The sequence below is a fragment of the Zootoca vivipara genome, chromosome Z (assembly GCF_963506605.1).
Source record: "Zootoca vivipara chromosome Z, rZooViv1.1, whole genome shotgun sequence".
Classification (NCBI taxonomy): Eukaryota; Metazoa; Chordata; class Lepidosauria; order Squamata; family Lacertidae; genus Zootoca; species Zootoca vivipara.
The window spans coordinates 23943396-23965526 of NC_083294.1; the positions used below are offsets into that span (position 1 = coordinate 23943396).

Here is a 22131-nt window from a genome sequence, read left to right on the forward strand (position 1 = left end):
CATCCATCTCTATTTCTCTTTTATATCTGAGTCAGGTAAAAGAAAAACCAACAATGGATGTGCTAAGCTGGTGCCAAAAACTGGTAATGGACTGGATGAGAACCGATAACTTGGAAGTCAAGACAAGACAAGACAACTCCTGACAAGTTGGAAGTACTGTTGATAGATAGCTCATCTAACCAGAAAGGTGGAGTTCAACTTCTTTCTCTAGGACGGCTGCATCTGCCCTTACAAGTCAATCTTGGATGGCACTGATGTTTTGGAGTGCCTTTCACCAGCTCTGTCTAGAGCAGCTTTGGAGAATCTTCTGCCTTCCAGATGTTGCTGAATTGCAACTCCCAACAGCCCCAGTAAGTGTGGCCAGTAGCCAGGAATGGTGTGAGCTTGGGACTCAGCTACATTGGCAAAGAAAGAACACTTTATATGTCTTGTTTATGCAGTCTAACACTGTGACACCAGATGGCGCTGTGGAGTTCCACATTGTATTTGCTAACCCAATTTCTCATACAGTACAAAGTTTGAAACACATTTAACTGAAACCCCCTTTGATGTGTCTAGATCCAGCCTTTGAGATACCTTGCCCACAATTATCCATTATGATAACCTCTAATTACAGCAATGTGTTGCTTGCAGAGCTACTTTTGAAGACACTTCAGAATCTTCAGTTACTGCAAAATACAGCGGCAAGACTTGACCAAGACCAATTAGTCAGGGGCAGACTTTGGTAATATGGCACCCTAAGCAAGGACAAAATTTTCCCTCCCCCCAAATATTTCTTATTTTCACAATGATTCTTATTCATACAGTTGGATAGGATGCAGTTTCTTAATGGATCTTCTCACTATTATTATTTTGTGCCCCCTCCGCTTGGGACCCTATGTGGGAGAACCGCCCGCACCACCCTATATCCAGCGCTGAATTAGTTGGAGCACATATCAGATATTCTTAAATATTCCTACTGGCTATTGGCTGATTTCTGAGTAGCTATTTAGTGCTGATGCTTACACTGAGAGCCCTACACAACTTGGGATCAGTGTACTTGAAGGAACCTCCGCATTAGCCTGTCTGCGTGCCGACATCATTACCTTAGACACCCCTCCAAATACCCCCATCATCAAATGACAGGTGGGTGGCCTGCCCAGTGGTGGCTCCCAACATGGAATTTTCTGCCCAGGAAGGTTAGCCTAGTGCTTTTTTTTTACAAGATAGGCATGTTTATTTCCCCAGGCTATTAACTGCTAATTTGTGTAGACTTGCTGCTGCTGCTAGTTTTTATTCATTGTTTTAAATGTCTAGGTTTGTTGTTGTTCTGGGGTTATGCTACCTGTTCTTGTTGATTCTTTTATTGCTGTGACCCACCCTAAGAATATTTATATTGGTGTTTGGCATAGAAAACAAACAAATAAATTATGGAATATAACTTCCCCACCTCCACCCCTCCCTTGGTTTATTAAAGAAAAAGAAAATTATACAGTCCTTCCTAGAATTCTGTGGTGGAAAATACAAAGAGAATGTCATTTTCTAAAAAGACAAAGGCATGTAGTATACCTTTTGAACTCAGATTGTATTTTAATTCTGTCAGCTCCTTAATGATACTTTGTGGAGTGTGATGCCTCCTGGTGGCTGTCTGCTGTTTTAAAATGTGCATACGCTCTCATTTCAGTCCTGCTGAAGGGGGGTGCAGATCAATTCTCTTGTAAGATTTGTGGTTATTGCTTTTCATGTCTTCTAAACTGAAATATTGCTACAGTTGTACAACCAATAATAAACAAACGTTGCAATTCATTGCACTTGATGCAAACAGGTCTGTCATAAGTGGAAAACAGGGCTGTGGTAATACCTGTATTTTCTTTTAACCTGCATGAATTCATTCAGAATCAATAAAATCTTAGGCTCCCTTCTGCCAATAGCTACAGGTGAGAGTTGCCAAAATGCAATTAACTCTTCAAGTTCACTTCGTTGCTTAAATTTAATTCCCTATTTGTATATCTAAGTGTGTTTTGTTTTCAGAAGGGTGACTTTCACATATATTGACAACATTGCTGCAGTTGCAATATCTAAAAGATATCTAAAAGTTACTGCAATAAGTAAGGGTCCGCAAATGTACTTACCAGCTTCCAATAAAGAGCTTTTAAAAATAATTGTTGAATGCCACTCCAATCTCCAAGATGTAAGAGGTGCCAGGAGTTCTAGCACTTGCCCCGAGTTCAGTTTCCTTGGAGTGAAGGTTGGCAGACACTGTCGTGTCATTAGCATCTATGGATTTATTTACACATATAAACAACCTGAGCATAGGATGGAGAATGTTCATAGTATTAACACTCCCAAATATATTGCATCTCCATGAGCCACAGCTTTGGATCCAGAACTTAGCAAGCATGTCTCTGTGTCTCCAGCTACCAGCCCACTTCTAGCTCTGCTCATGTACAACATTGGCTATTGTTCTCCTACAAAGATGTGGGGGGAGGCCCACCCATTTGTTCCATGCACAGAGCCACTCCTTTGGTTATGCAAATCATGGTGCTTAATTAATCATCCAAAGACAGTACCTAAACAAAGGAACTGGTTTGGCAAACTTGCTCTCAAGCATTCTAGCCCAGGCATCCCCAAACCTGGCCCTCCAGATGTTTTGGGACTACAACTCCCATCATCCCTAGCTAACAGGACCTGTGGTCAGGGATGTTTTGGACTACAATTCCCATCTTCTCCGACCACTGGCATAGCTGCCAAGTTCTCCCTTTTTTTAAGGGAAATCCCCTTATGCTGAATAGGCTTCCTCGCAAGAAAAGGGAAAACTTGGCAGCTATGGACCACTGGTCCTGTTAGCTAGGGATCATGGGATTTGTAGGCCAAAACATCTGGAAGGCCACAGTTTAGGGATGCCTGTTCTAGCCCCTCAGATACAGAATCCCAAGAATTGGGAGGAATTCAGGGCATCATCCAGGCTGATCCTCCAAATTCATAACAGTATTGATTCTGATGAAGTCCTTTGTCCCCTTTCTGAGCTGACAAGCACCAAACATCTTGCTGCCTTCTGCAGCTGCTTCCACACTTAGCATTTAGTGTGGAATAGCCATGCTTCATTTAGCTGGTCAATTTATAGGTAACTCTTAATGCCAAAATGGGCATTAAGGAGACTCTGGTCAGGAGAACATGGAAATGCCTATGTAAACTTGTTTGTTCGTTTTTTAACACAGTGATCTAAGTGGTGTCATCAAATCACTGTTCTCCTCTGTGTTCCTTGTGTTATTTCCACCTTTTCTCAAGTTACAGAAAATCCAAACTTTCTGGAAAGTACAGAACACAGTACAGTGGTACCTCGGTTTACAAACACAATTGGTTCCGGAAGTCTGTACTTAACCTGAAGCGTACTTAACCTGAAGTGAACTTTCCCATTGAAAGTAACGGAAAGTGGATTAATCCGTTCCAGACGGTCCGTGGAGTACTTAAACTGAAGCGTACTTAACCTGAAGCGAACTTTCCCATTGAAAGTAATGGAAAGTGGATTAATCTGTTCCGGACGGGTCCGCGGAGTACTCAACCTGAAGCGTACTTAACCCAAGGTATGAGTGTAATTGGTTCCGGAAGTCCATACTTAACCTGAAGCGTACTTAACCTGAAGCGAACTTTCCCATTGAAAGTAATGGAAAGTGGATTAATCCATTCCAGACAGGTCCGTGGAGTACTTAAACTGAAAATACTCAAACCGAGGCGTACTTAAATCAAGGTATGACTGTATCTTCCAGGTGTAGATGGCCTTAGCACAGCCTTCACCAACCTGGTGCTGCTCCCCCAGGACTTTGGACTGCAATTCCCGTTGACCCAAGTCAGGTGGTTGCCTTCATGTTACACTTCTTTCTTTAAAAGACACCTGGTTGTGCTACATGTAGTGATGTACTGAGGGGTTGAGCCTATTTCTATGCAGCTGAACACTGTCTATAATCATCTTTTCAGTAGATGCCTTGTAGCCACATATTCTTTCCAGTATTTTAATTCATGCCTTTTTAATTATTAAAACACTGTGCAATAGTGTTTAAAGGGAGGGAGTTTTAACAGAAATATTAAAAATGAACATAAATAACCACTTTGCCTTTAAAAGAATACTTGCAGTTGGTGCTGTTTTATCAACTGCTTCTAATTTATTTATTTATTTGCTAAATATTATCAGAATATGTTCAATAACTGTCCTTTAAAAAGGCTTCAGTTCAGATTTGAAAAAGACTGGGGAAGGCCCCAGGGGAAGACCTCTTTCCACCAGAGGCCATTAAAAACAATATGGACTTCTGGGTCCCTGCTCTGGCCTCACTCTATCTGCCATAGACTGTCTCACCAGAGTGGTGCATACTCTAGTTATCTCTCACTTGGATTACTGCAATGAGCTCTGTATGGGGCTACCTTTGAAGGTGACCTGGAAACTACAACTAATCCAGAATGTGGCAGCTAGACTAGTAAATGGGAGCGGCCACCGAGACCACATAACACCGGTCTTGAAAGACCTACATTGGCTTCCAGTACATTTCCGAGCACAATTCAAAGTGTTAGTGCTGACCTTTAAAGCCCTAAACGGCCTCGGTCCAGTATACCTGAAGGAGCGTCTTCACCCCCATTGAGGTCCAGAGCTGAGGGCCTTCTGGTGGTTCCCTTGTTGCGAGAAGCCAAGTTATGGGGAACCAGGCAGAGGGCCTTCTCGGTAGTGGCACCCGCCCTGTGGAATGCCCTCCCACCAAATGTCAAAGAGAAAAACATCTACCAGACTTTTAGAATACATCTGAAGGCAGCCTTGTTTAGGGAAGCTTTTAATGTTTAACAGACCATTGTATTTTAATATTTTGTTGGAAGCTGCCCAGACTGGCTGGGGAAGCCCAGCCAGATGGGCGGGGTATAAATTATTATTATTATTATTATTATTATTATTATTATTATTATTATTACTCCTCTTCACCTACATTGACACCCATGGTCAAGCCCCCCAAGGACTGAGGACTTGCAATCATTGCCCCTTAAAAAATATATTTTAAAAAAGATAAATAGTTTCAAATGGTTTAAAAAATGATCTCTTCCTTGCCTTGCCTACTCAGCTGCTGTTCCCAGAACACTGCAGGATAGTGGCCTGCTTCATACATAACACCAACCCACAATTAAAGCAAACCAAAGTTCATAAGCCACACAGACTATGGTTAAGATTCTGGTGGTTGGCAATAAATAAACCATAGTTAAGCTGCTGGGCAGGGTGTACACATAACACTAAGCCATGGTTAGGGTTTCAGGCAGGAATATTTCCCAGTCCTGCTTGGAAATGCTGGGACTTGGACTTGGGGTTTTCTTCATGCATAGTGGATGCTTTGCCACCTACTGCCACGCTCCCTACCTCACTGGCCACCACTGAAACTTCAAATGTGCTTTCACAGTACCTGTTCATTTCAGCAGGGCTTGTGCAGAAGTACTTCCTAGTAGGCTGTGCCCTACTGTAGGTTGTGGGAGGAGCCACCTGGATTTGCATCTCCAGGCACCAAAGCATACTGGGCAAAACCATACTCAGCAAAATAAATAAACCCAACTCTGAAAGCTGTGGAGGAGGGACATCAGATGGAAAAGGACGGGACTTGTCAGAAGTGGTAAGCAGAGCAAGGAGGGACTGAGTTGTGACTAGCTGGGCGGAGACCTTGAAAGTAAGCCAAAGCTGGATAGGTGGATACCAAGAAATTGCAGGTACTGGAGCAGGATCGTCGGCATCTGAAGCATGGATGTGTTGAGCCAGGAAACCAATTCCACCACACTGGAGAGGAGAAGAGCACAGGCAGGCAGGCAGGAAGCCTTTTTCACATGCTGAAGGTGAGAAAAGAAAACAGGTGGAGGAGGTTTGTGTTATTTTGCTTCAGGCCAGCATGAGAGCTGTAAACGTTATAATGCTCATAGAATCAAACTGAGTTATTTGTCATGTTTTGAAATGATGTAATATTTTATTGTTATTGTAATGGTGTATCCGTCTGCATTTTTTTTTTTTGTTCTGTCATGAAACGCTTTGAGCCTACTGTACACATTTAAATACTAAAATAAGCAAGTAAGGTGGTCTGTAGGTGCCACTGTTGAATAGCAGCTGAAACAAGAGTACAGGTAAGCAGCAGGCAGGCAAGTCTATGAGTAAATAAGGAGCCTGGCAGATTGGGAAAGCAGTAGGTACTGGTAACATGAATTTGGGATGATGGCTGCTGTCTTTTAAAAAGGTATTGGGCAAATGCTTGGAGAAGGATGGGTCTGTCAGTGACCACAAGCCATGACCACTAACTGCTACATTCTGAGTCACTGTTAACAGATAATACTGGTTACTAAAGCAGAGCAGGACTATTGCCTTCAAGCCCTTTTTTGGGGGGTCTTCTCAGAGATATCTGGTTAGTCACTGCAGAAAGCACCATGCTGGACTACCCGGTAGGTACACACGTGGCCAGATCCAGTGGGGCTTTGCTTTTGTTCTTAAACTGAGAGGGGGGGAGCAGAAAGAGCTACCTGGTGCAAGAGAAGGGAGACGTGGGGGAGACAGGCCCCTGGACAAAGGTCCAGACCTGAAAGCAACAGTTCCTCTTCTTCTTTTGAAGTGCATCTTCAAAGGAATAATCCTAACACTGTGGAGCCTGCCCTCCACGTGTCCACATAGTGCTGTAGGTTAATAATGAGGATATGTTCCCTTTAAAAAATTGTTCTCGTGGTTCTTGGAAGCACCCAATTGTCTCAGCACAAAATGTTCCACCTGTTATTTGCCTTGAAATAAAAGAAAAAGGAGGCATTTCCTTTAAATGCAAATAGCAGGCGGGGCGGGCTCAGCCCAAATTTAAATCATATCATAGGGGGCAAGGGGTTAGAGCCTGTCTCTCTCTGCCCACCACACCAAGGTCCTAATCTAGATTTGGGCTTCCTGTGCTTGCTTCTTCTCCTTCAAATGCCTTTCACACATTTTCTCATTTTGTGTACTGTATAGCGTTTTGCTGCCTTGGCCCTGATGCAAGTGGTGGGGGGGTCTGCCTGTCGCTAGCTCTGGCTCCATGTACTTTTGGTCTCCCTGCCTTTAAGCATGCCAGTCCCAAGAAGAACAAACAACCACTGGAAATGTCCTCTTGCTTCCTTGTGTTGTGATGCAGTGGCCAGCTGGCAGTTTGTCCTGGAGATTCACCTCACTGGCTGCCGCTGCTCTCTGCCTCTTGTCTTGCTGCTTTTCCAGCCATATTCATGCAAATGCTCCTGAATGGTCAGGAGGGTGCTGTGGCTCACATCCAAAGCCACGTGTGGGCAACCATACATCAGTAAATTGTCATTTGACCATATTGTATTGGCATGCTCTGATAAGTAAGGATGAGGGATTCAGGTAGGAGAGGCAAGGAGGGTTAGAATCCTATGGATATTTTTCCTGCACCCTGAAAGCCAGAGCTAGAGTGCAACACTCCTGTGTCCCATAGAGTCATATTCATAAATTTCTCATCACTCAGAGACTCCCTGGAATTTTTCCTGTCCAGCTCTCCAGGTACCGGTATAAGGTATAAAATTTGAAATCAACTGTTGCACCAGTAGAAGCCAGCACAAATCCTGCTAGCGTAATGGGGATTTAACCCTCTCCTCCCCCATGTGCCCTCCCCAAATCAACTCTGGCTTGTTGAGAAAATCCCCAGAACAGTACATTGTAGGAGGCAGGAGATCCTTTAATCTGGGAAGCAGAAATGCTTGCCCCGATGGAATGAACATAATAGTATGGTGTTGCATTCCTCCAGAGGCATCCAACTTGTTGCTGGTCTTAAGTATCTGGTGCTTGTTTTTGAACATTGCTTAAGTATCCACTATATTTCTGAAACGAAGGAGGATGGGAAGTAAACAAGTAAGATGAGTATCTCTATTGACTTCTGGGCTCTACTGCCCATTAGTTAATCTGCCCACTGCGTCACCAGCTCCAGTGGTCATCAGCCACTACTTGATTCAAGAGACAAATGGGTTGACTTAATGTTTTGGGGTTGAAGCAGGCTAGGCAACTTTGGGAAATCGTTATTATGCAGGCAGAGGGCAAGACTGTGACCATTGTTGCCATTGCGTTAAGGTATTTGCCTTATATCAGAGCATTGGTCTGTTTGGCTCAGCATTGCTTACACTGAATCACAGCATTTCTCCAGGGATTCAGACAGGGGTGTTTCCGAGTCCTGCTTGGAGATGCTGGCGGTTGAACCTGGTACCTTCTGCATGCAAGGCAGGTGCTCTGCTACTTCCTCAACACCCAAGAGTTTTTCTGCCGTTAATCACACAGTAATCCCGGCAGGGTTTCTACTGCAGGTATGCAGTCATGGAAAAAATAAAAGGTGAGTGGGTGTGTACCGCTCTCTGCCGAAAGTGATCAAGGTGTTCTAATTAGCCTATCAAGAGATGCAGCAAGAAGCTGTTGGCACTCTGGTTGGGCAAGCACATCTTGGGAGTTACATGACTCCCCTTTCAGATGTTATTGTGTAGAGCTGCTCTGAGACATGTGGCCACTTCACCCTGCAAGTGGCTACTCTGTGGAATATAGGCTGTTTAGGTACATGAGGCTGCCACCTTGAGTCCAGCCATTGCCTGAAAGGGTCTGACCTCATGGTGGTTGCGTGCATCCTGCCTTGGGATTCCTGATGGAAGAAAGGTGGAATACAGAAAGCAAGATAGTTAAATAATTAATTCCCTGATGGACACTGCATTGGATAGTTGCCCTCTTGCCTCCACAGTCACAAGTGATATGCTTCTGAATTCTAGCTGTTGAAAGCCAACAAATGAGAGAGCGCTGTTGCACTCAGATCTTGCTTGCAGGCTTCCCATTGGGGCATTTGGTTGGCCACTTTGAGAACAGAGTCCTGGACTAGATGGACCACAAGCCTGCTCCAACTACAGGGTTCTTCTTATTGGGCAACTCTCATTTCCCACTGGGAATGTTTCCCAGTGGCAGTGAAGGGAGCTAAATGCAAGGTGGTTGAATTGAGTGGTCTCCCATTTTCTGGTGTGAAGGGACAGCAGGGAGCACACCCTGTCTCTTACACTCCTCTTCAGCCTTTTGGTTGGCAACTTAGGCGCACAACTCAGTGCACAACTTATGGGGGGGGAAGGGAGAGGAAACTTAAATGAAGTCCACCAGCCCCTCCCAACCCTTCCTAATTTTAGCCAAATCAAGCTCCCTTCTAAAAACAGTTGTTCATCCTGTTGCTAGGAGACTTTCCTCTTCCCCCTTCTGAAAATCTCCCTGTTCCTGTCGTGTTTCTCCTGTAACGTCAACTTCTGTTTGTTTCCACATCTGTTATTTCTCCACATAAACACGTCATCATGACTAGTGGTGAGGCAGCTGACACCAGCTGCCTGTCCAGCCTAATTCCTGTTATTTTTATGACTTATCTGACCACAAGTGGGGGCTGAGAGCTAAGTAAGCCTGTTGTCTTCAGCTCTAACACTCTGCATGTTGAAGTGAAGGTCAGACAATATGTGATGCTGGAGACACATAGTGCTAGCCCAAACGTACGTACAATACTCAGAAATGGGGCTGACTCTTAGTGCCAGTAGAGGATTGCATCTTCAACCACCTATTAAAATAAGGCATAGGGGCTCTCAGTTTGATTGGAGCCATGATGCCAGAGGTGGGGGTGTTCCTACATAACTCAGTGAAACACACAGGAATGAACTACTTTCACTTACAGGGAGGAAATGCAGGGGCAAATATCAGATTTGTAGCAGGAGGGTGCACTAGACTGGGGGGGGGGAAGAGAAGGAGTAGTGGGAAGGTTTGAAAACCTTTTTAAACAGTTGAGATATCTGATCATTAATCTTCTCTATCAGTGTTCTGCAGGTGTTTTGAAACTGCTCTGTGGGGTGTTTAAAAGGAGGGGGAACCTTTTTGGCTCCACGGGCCAGATCCTTATCAGGATCAGCCTCACTGGCCAAATTTGACAGGTGGGCAGGGCTACCCACTTGTCAGTTGCATGACATTACCAATCATATGATTGACAGATACTGACCACCTGAAAATATTTTGCTGTAAAGGGCCCCCTGACCATCAGGTCCAGTCGTGTCCGACTCTGGGGTTGCGGCGCTCATTTTGTTCTATAGGCCAAGGGAGCCGGCGTTTGTCCGCAGACAGCTTCCGGGTCATGTGGCCAGCATGACAAAGCTGCTTCTGATGAACCAGAGCAGTGCACGGAAATGCCGTTTACCTTCCTGCCGGAGCGGTACCTATTTATCTACTTGCACTTTGACATGCTTTCGAACTGCTAGGTTGGCAGGAGCTGGGACCGAGCAACGGGAGCTCACCCCGTTGCAGGGATTCGAACCGCCGACCTTCTGGTCAGCAAGCCCTAGACTCTGTGGTTTAACCCACAGCGCCACCTGGGTGTAGTGATGTTAGTGAAGTAGTGATGTTAAAGATGGGGAGGGGGATATACTTCAGAGAGGCAAACCACTCTCTAAAGCACCCCCCCATTAAAGGTTGCCCCAGTGAGCTTTAATAAAGGGAGGGAGGTGCTTCAGAGAACATCCACTAAAGGTCTCTCCAGCAAAAAGGTAAAGGCACCCCTCACAATTAAGTCCAGTCAGGAACGACTCTGGGGTTGCGGTGTGCATCTCACTTTAAAGGCCAAGGGAGCTGGCGTTTGTCCACTTCCACAGACAGTTTTTCTGGGTCATGTGGCCAGCATGACGAAGCCGCTTCTGGCGAGACCAGAGCAACATACGGAAACACTGTTTACCTTCCCGCTGGAGCAGTACCTATTTAACTACTTGCACTTTGATGTGCTTTCGAACTGCTAGGTGGGCAGGAGTTGGGACCAAACAACGGGAACTCACTCCATCGCAGGGATTCGAACCGCTGACCTTCTGATCAGCAAGCCCAAGCGGCACAGAGGCTTAATCCACTCTCCAGTAGGATGTCCAATATGATGTCTGGTGCTGGGTAGGCAGGCACAGCTTGACCCAAACAGCCTAGTGGGCCAAATTGGGGAGGCCAACAGGCCAACATTGGCTCACATGCCAAAAGTTCCCCACCCCTGTTTTAAAAGTGGAAGGTAGGAGCTGGTGGGAACATATAGAAGACATCAGATTGGCAAAGGTTTCTTTCCAACTGGCCAGGACCCCTCAGATTATAGTGGTGTTAAGGAGCCAGACTTTTTCAGTGGTCCATTTGGGTCTGGAGTGTAATGATGTGTGGTCTCTGGGAGTATATTGGGATGTTCAAGTAGAAAGGAAGCATTCCAAAAATCTGAATACAAGTCCACCGCAACAGGTTTCGCAAAACAGGCCCAGAAGAACGTATGGCCCAGCTGCAGTTTCTGCAATTGTTTTTCAGCTACTGCAAGCACCAAACACAGAAACCCAACTATACCTGTGCGTGGGTTGATTCACCAATTATATCCAGCATTTCCATATTACACATCGTGCCTAGTTGCTGTTTAATCAGTGAAAGCCTGCCTGCTCTCACATTCCTAGCCTGGCCGCAGGAGCATATGAGCCACACCACACCACCCCCAGGCTTCTTCCGTTGTCTTATGTATTTGAAGTGGGTACAGGGGCCTCCTTGGACACAATGCTGATTACAATGATCACCCTCAACAGTTATTTTATCTTTTTCATAGAATTAATGCACCGCTTGGTTCTCTCTCTCTCTCTCTCTCTCTCTCTCTCTCTCTCTCTCTCTCTCACACACACACACACACACACACACACACACACACACACACATAGAGCAGTTTACAAAAAGAATAAAGCAGTGATATTATTAGTAAAAGCAACATTTTAAAACAATTAAAAGCAGATTGGCCAAAAAAAAATCAGCGTTCTAGATATCTGGGTAGGCTTGTCTAACCAAAAATGTTTTTAAAAGGTGCCAAAAAGGGTACAGTGAAGGCACCTGCCTCGTGTCAAAAGGCAGGGAGTTCCAAAGTGTAGGTGCTACCATTAAAAGATCTATTATTATAAATGTGAAATGAGTAACAGTGCCACAGATCAAAGTCGTTGAGTGTGCATATATGGGGTATAAAGCGTATAATGTATTTTAGTGGTAAAGCATGGGTTTTACCAGGGGAAGTGCCAGGATCAAAAGAAAGGGGGGGGGAGAAACCACCTGGACAGGGGTCTGGAAAACACAGACCTATGCCTAGAAAGTGTGGAGCAAAGTGTGAATGAGCCCTTAGCATATTTTCTCTCTCTCTCTATGGTCTAGGCTAATACAGAAAAGGGTTGGTATGTAGCTAAAGATTTGTTCAACACTAACGAGCGAGATTTACAAGATTATCAAGCTCAATTAGCATTAGTGTCGCCCTCCAAAGGTGCTTAGTATGGCTTTCTTGCACTAAACTTTTAAATCTGGTATTATGGAGAATAGCTTTTAAAATTACATTATGAAACAATTAGTTTCAAGTTAAGACTCTAATGATCAGGATAAACCTTTTCTTTATCCCAAATTCTCCATGTGCGTCCTAAACCACTGTGCTATGGTGCCAAGAATCTCTACCTTACAAGCTAATGCTGCGCGGTTTTTATGCAGATCCATTTCCTACATGGGATCAATTCTGGTTTTTGAGGCCTACAGATCTGGACAAGGTGCTTGCGGCTGTCTATCTGACTTCCTTCCTTCTTGGCTTTTGCCCAACATAGCTCTTGGCCAAGCGAATGGAGAAGTAACCAAATGAGTCCAGAGCATGAGGAATACATCTTTATTAAGTCAATACAGTGGTACCTTGGTTTAAGTACACAATTGGTTCTGGAAGTCTGTACTTAACCTGAAGCGTACTTAACCTGAAGCGAACTTTCCCATTGAAAGTAATGGAAAGTGGATTAATCCGTTCCAGACGGGTCCGCGGAGTACTTAAACTGAAAGTACTCAAACCGAAGCGTACTTAAACCGAGGTATGACTGTATCTTGATTAGTGCCCAGAAACACACTGGGAGCCACACTGGATGTGATTGTTCTATTGACCCAAACCTCCAGGCTTCCCAATATGTATCACCTCTCTGTCTATTTACTCAGATGACAGGAGGGTTGGCAGGACTGACATATGCTGAGCTGTCCCCATAATACAAGAGGTGATATTGGCACACCATCCTTACACTATCTGATGGCACACTCCAATTTGGGTTGCTTTGTCCAGGCATCCAGTTGTGAAGCTTTCAAAAAATGAAAACAGAGAAGTGGCAGACCCAACATATTCTTGGCTTGTCTGCTGTTACTGTATTATTATTATTATTAATATTATTATTATTGCTTGGGTGTGTCTTTCAACTACTTTGCAAGAGGCTGGGCTGTGTAGATGACAGCTGTTATTTCTATTTGTAGCATTAAAAATAATGCACTCATCTCCAATGAACATAAAACAGTAATTTGCATTGCCTTGAAATGACTCCAAAGACTTTAGAAACAAATAACTTTTTTGCCAATTAAGTAATGAGTAAGTTTTCTTGGAATCACTAATAGCAATGTAATTATTGTAATTCTTAGTATTTCAAATTGTAGTTTCCTTTAATACTGAAACAACACTATGCTATGCTTCTATTTTTACTGTGATTCAGGAGCCCTCAGAGAATGTTTCCTGAGATGATAGCTGCTATATTAATTACTAAAATTGCCTGAAGGTATTATATATTTTATTTTATTTTCGTCCTGGCTTTTCATCCAGAAGGATCCTCAAGGCAGCGTACCTAAAATTACTAACATATAATTAATTACATTGTTGTTTCTTCTTTCTCCTCCAACACTTAATGTTCCTTGGAAGCAGCATCTCTCTCCCCTGCCTCCATTAACATTAGGTCGTTGTGGCAGCTCTCATTGCCTTTCATCCTAGCTCATTCCCCAGCTGCAGCAACTGTGTGGTCCTCTGTCAGGTAATGTGCTTTTTACTCTTGTTGTCCTCCATGGACTGATGCTGTTTTAGTATCCAACGGCCAAAAAGAAGGAGTCAAGTGCAGCTGTTGTGCCTCAGGTGAATTCATAGTTGATGGCATTTGGATGGTAAACCCTTAAAACATATCTGGTACATCATGAATACAATCCAGCCAAACTTGCAGTGCAATGTTAAGCATGTTTACTGGGGCTCATCAACCTGGAAAGGTAGCCCATATAGAAGAAGAAAAACTCTGATCCTAAACCTTTGGTGCCTTGCAGAATATCTTCAGGACCAGAAAAGGTAAAGGAGTAAACCCTACACAAATCAGAGTGGAGTCCCTAAGAGTGGGTGGCACATTGTACGTCTCCTTCCAGCAACTGCTGCAACCAAGCTGGCCCCAAAGGTATTGCTCTGCTTTCCTTTGGACCACATCAGTAAGGCTGATGGTAGAGGGTCTTGCCCTCTGAGCAGAACTCTCCTCACCTCAGCTGACAAACCTCAAGATACTTTGGGGAAGGGCTTACCGATTAGTGATGCAACACCAATACAGTAATAGAGAAGGGATGTCCTCAGATGCTTGCTGGCAAATTTCTGTCTTCTATCTACTGCCTTCCAAAAATATTTCAGGAAGCGCAGGAGGAAACCTAAATTGCCTAATGGCTTGCAGTACAGACAGGAAGGGGGTGGGGAAGGCTGAATGAATGAGAAAAGCACACTGCTGTTCTCATTTTACATGCCTCTGGCCTCTCTTTCCAGTTTCCCAGAAAAGTGTGGGCCTCCCTCACACCTTCTGAAATCTCTTAGAGAATGAAAGTTGTTTCCATAACAGTGGAATCCAATCCAGGAAATGACACTGTGTGTAAGAGACAGAGGCAAAGAGAGTCAGATTGGTAGTGGAGAGAAAGAAGTAAGTGAGCAAAAGGATTTTGTGTTATTGCCATCTGTCCCTTGCTTGTGTGCAATGTTTGTGAGTTGTACTTTGTTAAGAGGAGGGGGGCAATAAGAAATAAAGATTATTAAGTCATTTGATTAATTATTAAATAAATTAAGGTTAACAGGTAAAATGTTTGTTTACTGCAGGCTAAAATAAAAAAATCCTGGTGTATTGAGTTTTAAAGCTTCTGTATCATTCACGAGACTATTTCTGAAAAGATAATCTTGTGGATTGTTCCAAGTTCTAAAGACATCCTGGCAGGATAAAGTTATGTTCTTTTTGCTGGCTACTAGCAAAGTGTAATGGCTGTGGCAGCATCAGTCGGGGGCAGGTGCTGAGGGCTGTGGAACAAGCAGTGCTGCAGTTTACTTTGCAATTCCCCAAGCTAGTCTGCTGCCCTCAGGATCCTGTCTCAGTAGTGAAGTTAAGATTCAAGTGCCAGTCTGACTGGCTTATGTATGAGAAATGGACAGTTGCATGATTTTGTCCTTAGCTTCAGGCAGCAAAATGACTCAAGCCTGGCTTGCAATTTACAGCACAGTCCTCATTTTACCTGCTAAGGTACGTCTCATTGAGTTCAATGGGGCTTATGGTATTTGCAGGGAAGTGGGTAGACTGTTGCAGCCATGGTTATCTACCCTCAGCCTCCTGGCTGTAGAACAGCACTGAGTGCTGTTACCAACACAACAGGTGCTATGGTGTTTGGAAAACTGGGCAGACAATAAGGACAAGCGAAACCAGCCAGTTCATTTTTTTGCTTTGCTTTCTGGCTTCTTGCCAGAAAAGCAAAGGGCAAGACCCTTTGTTTTCGCTTTCATCTCCTTTGTTTCCAAAACATATTTTTGGTCTGCTGTGCCCAAGCGTGAAAACACACTCTCCACCCACACAGTTTGAATGACCTGAGGCTGCACAATGAGCTTAACTGCTGCCAATTGACTTTCCAAGTGAGAGTGGCAAGTCCCTTTGTCACTAGAAGCCATAACTCAGCAATGGCCCTTCAGCCACTGTTGCAACTACCCACCCAGTGCTGTCACTACTGGTGCTGCTGCTCTCCTCTGCTGCTATCTGAAAATGTTCCCCCTTTGCTTGCCATTGCCTTTGCTCACTTCCAAGTGCAGCCCACCTGCCTCTGCCATTCCTGACTGGGATAGCAAGCTGAAGCAGGCACTTTGAGCTGGGGTGCGGTGCATCTATGGGTCTGGATTATCTGGACTTTGTAAGGTGTGAGTGTTGGTTGCTGTTGTTGTTTTTGGTGTGTGCATGTGATGATGATGATGTAGTATAATTTTTGTGGGTTATATGCTTGTGTGAGTCTGTTAAGATGAGAGACAATGGTTTGCCCAAGGCTTTATAGGGAGCTTCATGTTCAAACAGGGATTTTAAACTGGGTTTTCCATCTTCAAGCCCCAACCTGAGCCACATTAGCTCTGCATTAGCAATTGCAAGTGCAGTCCTACTTGAGTCTAGGAGTGGTACAGAACTACTTAACAAAGCAAGGTTTCATTATTCTGTAAGATAGGTCTTTTTTTCTCCTGTCATCCATTAGGCCTCGCTACTGTCTTACTTAGATCTCTGAGGAACTTAGCCCAGGAACACACGGAGCTGCCTTAAGACAAATTGGACTGTGTGTCCATCTAGGGGATTATCCATGCTTACCTTTCCTCTGCTCTTTCAAGGCATGGTCTGCGATTTAAGGCCCCGTGTCTGGGCATTCCCTTTCTTTTTGCTCCACAGCTTTCCCTACAAAAACCCTGCCCTTTAAAGTCTAATCAGAACAAACAGCAACATATAGAAAACCCGAATTGATATTTGCTCTGATTGAGGACTAAAGAGTGGGACTCAATGGGGCGAAAGAAAGAAAGAAAGAAAGAAAGAAAGAAAGAAAGAAAGAAAGAAAGAAAGAAAGAAAGAAAGAAAGAAAGAAAAGGTAAATGTAGATAAGCCATAGCTCAGCATTGCATGTTCTAGTTGGTAGTGGCTATCCAGGGTCTCAGGCTTGTTTTTTTCCACACTTTCCATTAACTGGATGACAAGGATTGAACCTGATACCTTCTCATGCACAGCATGTGCTCTACTGCCACTCAGCTATGGTATGTCCCTTGAATTCTCAAGGTGGGGGCTTACATCTCTCCCAAGTTCCATGCCACACATCTTTGTTGAAGATTAAGACAGCAGAAGCCCTGGTAATCTTCACTTCCTACACACTGCAGTCCAGGCCCTTCTTGGGTTCCCCTTTGGCTGCTGCTGTTAAAGGAGGTGGGAGACCAGAACTTCTAGATGCATTCATAGATCTAATATCATGACTGTTTGGGCCCTTGCAAAGAGGGGAGAAAGAACAGCTTTGTGCCCCAAAAGACCTTACAGTCTAACAAAGGTCAATAGAGCGAGGGGAGCTGAAGGTGAGAGAAACAAGCAGCAGAAATAAAATTTTAAAAAAGGAAAAGCTGAGGAACAAGGGATACCAATGTGCCTGCTTGGCATTTGCTTATTTTCATACCCTCCAAACTGACATTGAAAGTGTTAGTTTCTCATTAAAAGTTAATATTTAATGACCTATAGGGAGCAGTAGTCAGAGCCCCCAGCTGCTAGAACAGGAACAGCGCCTGCATTCATATGTCGCATAACGGAAGGGTTGGGAGAAATGGAATAGCAATAGGTGTGAATTTATGTTCCTTGGGCACACAACAATTCTCATTCAAAGAAGCTGAGTGGGAGGCAGGCTTGGCTACAGAACACGTCATAGAGGAACATAATCACACAAGATGTTACTGCATCTATTCACAGATATTCCAGAAAAAGAGAAAGAGGGAAAGAGGGGGGGCATCAGGTAATCAGAAACCCCCAATGCATTATGCTTTGACTATCCTTTTTAGCACGGGTTGCCAATATTTTTGGGCTTGTGCACAAATTTGCAAACTGGAGAAACTATCATGGGTGCCACACACAAAATGCAACCAAATGCACAGCACAACTGACTTTATTTACAATAGAAGACTTCTTTCAAAACTAATTTTGGCAGAGGTAGTGAACTTTGGGAATCAGGGAAGCAACCTTTTATTTTATTTTTTAATTCTTTACATTTATATACTGATTGATTGCAAGGGGGGGGACTTCCTCAGGTGCAAGTTCGTTCATAGTCACCACAATGTCTCCAGCAATTAGCAATCACAGAACCATAGTATTGTAGAGTTGGAAGGGACTAAGAGGGTCCAACCCCCTGCAATGTGGGGCTCAGCCTACAATCCTGAGATTAAGAGTCTTATGCACTACCAACTGAACTATAGGAATCTAGGAAGCTGCCTTACGTTGAGACATAAATTGGTCCATCTAACTGTATTGTCTACTGAAACAAAGTGGCTCTTCCAGGTTTCATACTGAGGTCTTTCTTAGCTTAACAATAAGGAATGTGGTACTTCTGAACAAATTCTTAAGCCCAGGTATTTCAATATCGGCTCACAATCCTTTCACTTCCTCTTCTGGTTTTGCTTAAAACTTTCTTCAGTTCAGTAGCCTAATTTGAGGGGGATTCATGTTTTATTGTTTAAAAATTAGAAGTCATAAACTCTTGTCAATGTACTGCAATTCAAACAGGGATCTACCAATATGTTTCCTGCTGCCAGTCCCTGCCATAGCTGCCAAGTTTTCCCTTTTCTCACGAGGAAGCCTATTCAGCATAAGGGAAAATCCCTTTAAAAAAGGGATAACTTGGCAGCTATGGTCCCTGCTCAAAAGCGCATATAGCTAAGAGAATGCATATGAATAAAAAGGCACGTTTCAGTGCACAGAAAGACATTTAAGAACATCCTGCTGGATCAGGCCATCTGTATATCTCTGGGAAACCAACAAGCGAGACCTGAGCAAAAGAGTACTCTTCCCTCCCTGAATACCAGAAAACTGGTATTCAGAAGCATTGCTGCCTCCAACTGTGGAGGCAGAGCCTAGCCATCATGGTTAGTGCTATCAACAGCCTTCTTCTCCGTGAATTGATCCAGTCCTCTTTTAAATCGATCAGAATTGGTGATTCTTGCTGCCTCCTGTGCAAGAAGGACTTTCTTTCACATGCTACAATTGAACAGTTGATTTACAAGAAAAAAATCATTAACAACAACTCCTCATTAAGACTTTGGCTACCATTATTGTAGCCAACCAAAAATGTCACAAGATAGTATGCAAGCTTTCAAGTTCTCTAGAACTCTTCATTAGGCTAGCATACCACCTAAAACTAATATCCAGCTTTGTTCATCTAAAAACTGCATCATTTCCTCTGTTTTCTTCCTATCAAGGAACAGTGTGTTTCACCCAAGGATGAAGACAAACCTGAATAACAAGAGAGTTTTATATTCTAGAGATGTGGAATTGGCCATGGTATGAAATTTGAAAACTGTGTAGCACCTAACAGAGCCCACTTTAAATGTCTGCTGCCTCCTCCCACATGCCATATTAAGACTCTTACCAGATGCAGACTCTACTCACCTGTAAGACCAGCAAGTCCAGGGTCTAAGGTTACCTAGCTGCACCTCTGAGCACAGGACAGGCTAGAAAGTGCAAATGAACACAACTAAATAGACAGACAGATTATTATCCTTCAGCAAAATTATGATGGTGGTGATTCAAAGCCTCGGGAAATAATTGTTGACATGAGAATGGGGTTGTTACAAGTGTGTCCCTACTTTCACGTGTAAAATGTTGGAGTGGTGGGTTGTTGTTGTTGTTGTTGTTGTTGTTGTTGTTGTTGTTGTTGTTGTTTGGGGGGTAGGCTTCCCACCCTTCTAAAAAAGAGGACTCTCTCTTGGGCTAATGAAGGTTTATCTGAATTGTCAGCTCCAATGTCATCTTAGAACCCTCATTGTTTTCTCTTGTAGGATTAGCCAGCAATGCAGCTTCTCATATGAACTGTCAAAGACAACACACACACTCATGGATTTCCTTCCATCAGTGGCACCACGTCACTGCAGCCATAGCAACCGCTTTTATCTTAAAGGCACAGGAATGCGTAATGCTCCAGTTGCATGAATTCAAGGCAGCTGCTTTGTTAGCCTTCCTCAACAAGCCAATGAATGATAGATTATTATGTCCCGTCTGGGAAGCAGTGGGGGAGAAACTCTCCTCTGGGATGGGAGTGCTGACTCAAGGATAATTTATTTCACTGAGGGAGGGTGGTACGAATCTCTTGTTAAGAAGAGAACATGAGGAGCACAATTTGTGCCTCCCAGGCTGCATATTTTTCTTGTCCGCAGCAACAAGAACCAACTGTTCAGAAATATGCTGCCGTCACCAATATGGAAATAGATTGCCTGATAAGGAGCTACTGAAATAAACTTGCTCTGTAAAGACAGTGGGAGCGACAAGTACCTGAATGAGATGCTTTCACTGATTCTATTTTCTAATTATTCTAAAATACTAAAATTCTAAAATGACCTTTAATTAATAGTTGTCCTACTATTGTATTTTTGTATTTTTCTTCATTTTTATCCCTTGTGGCTTTAAATTATGACAATTACAATGAATTTCAACATGACAAAAAAATAATGCAAGTGGGACCTGCAATGAAGTGTTGTGGGGTGTTTTGTTCCTAGCTCGCTGTCTGGAACTCTGCTTTGTTCTATGATATTCCGTTCTATTAACCCTCACTTGGAGGTTTTGTGCCAACTCCTTCAGCATTCCGTGGCCACTGGGCATGCTCAGTCTTCATTGGAGGGATTTCACACATGAGGTTTCCCCCCCTAAGTTTTTGGTACTTCTGTAAACCCTGAGGTTTACCTAAGTCTGCTGCTACCTCCCTCTTGTGGATGGCTACATAAGGATCACCACTCCTTTGCTATTAAGCAGTAGAATATCTTTACCATTACTTACTTATACAGGTCTTTATATTCTGAACTGAAGGCAAAGTTTATTCTTGTGGCTGAAGAATGCTGTTCCTAGCAACCTCAAGATCATTGGATGTAATAACGTTTTTAACTGTAGCTGCTTTTAGAATATTTTAAACTCAATTGTTCCCAGAATGTTTTAAGTGTTCCACAGTGATTTCTTCGGGAGGAATAGAAGGTCAATCAATAAAATCATCCAGTCAATAATATAAGCTGTGTTACATATCTAAACAGGCTCAATAATAAAAGATCTCTGGAGGCAAGGACGCCAAGGGACAAGATTGTCAGTGCATCAGATTTATCATCAGAGGTCCCTCTCCAGATGCATCTGCCTTCAGAGATTAGGTCAATGGTGGTTGGGAAGAGGCACTCTAGGGTTATACAAGAGACCACAGAGAGGCATTGTCTCCCCTGGAAACTTGCCTGCCACCTACAATTTTTGGTGGCAAGTGAAGCTCTTTTTTGTGTGTTAGGGATGGAACAAACATTCAGAGCAAATGTGTTCACAAATGCAATCACTTCTGCTCAAATTATAAAGAGTCAGAATGGCACAGCCCATCTCAAGCATTGATTTTGATCACCTGAGTCCACCATTCTCCACTGCTGAGTTCCCCATCCATGCCTCCCAAGAGGGCAAAGAACTCAGCTTAGGAGCAGAACCAGGTGACAGAGGGATTCATTGAAGATGGGTTGAAGCCTGTAAAATGGGATCTTATCATGAAAATGTGTGCATGTGCATGCGTGCGTGCCCACAAAAAATTATAACAAAGCATTCCCAAAAGTCAGAATAGGGACCACTTTGTACTAGGAATAAGTACAAGAACATTTAGTATAACTGTCAACTTTAATTACTTTAAACATGAAGTAGTGGTTACCTGCTGAATAAAGTGTGCCTTTCATTCCATGCAACTGTACAGACTGTGTATTGTTCCTTCAGGCTAAGGTAAAATAGACAAGAGAGCATGTTTGGTCTGCCTATAAGGAATTACCTGCTGAGAAACATCCTAAAAAGAGCTTCACAGAGCACAAAAATAATAAAAGAAAAATACTCCTATAGCTATTTTCTGATAAATCCAATGGGTGAAACAAATATAGGCTTAGATTTCAATTATGAAGTAGAGGCCAATTTATACATGATGGGTGGGGTGGCAGCAGGAAAGAAAAGTGCAGAAATGGCTAAGAAACCTTCACATGGCTAATAAGCAGGTGCATGGAAGCTACAATGAAGCAATGTATGGAGGGCCACTGGTTCCGATAGTGGCCTAACATTCCTAATACTCTCTTCAAAGAAGTGGCACATACCTGGGTGGTGGCAAGCTATGGACTGATGCCACAAATAAAGGTCCTAAGTATGAGCTTGTGTCATGTTTTGCATCCAACCGAGTGTACACTGTTCCCTGTGCTTGGGTGTGGGTGTGCCTCTAGTCTCTTGAGCCAGGGATCAGGCAAGAGCATAGCACACAAGAGACTG

General features: G+C 43.6%; 1 protein-coding gene across 2 annotated transcripts in view; it reads left to right on the forward strand.

Annotated features, from left to right (window-relative positions):
- Positions 1–5640: 5640 nt before the first annotated feature.
- ACSL4 (acyl-CoA synthetase long chain family member 4) overlaps positions 5641–22131 on the forward strand; it is an 81163-nt gene continuing 64672 nt past the window's right edge. Inside the window, exon 1 of one of the 2 annotated variants that reach the window (XM_035113690.2) lies at positions 5641–5832. The gene's annotated coding sequence lies outside the window, so the exon portion shown is untranslated. The remainder of the gene's footprint in view (positions 5833–22131) is intronic. The other variant, XM_035113693.2, reaches the window with a different exon arrangement.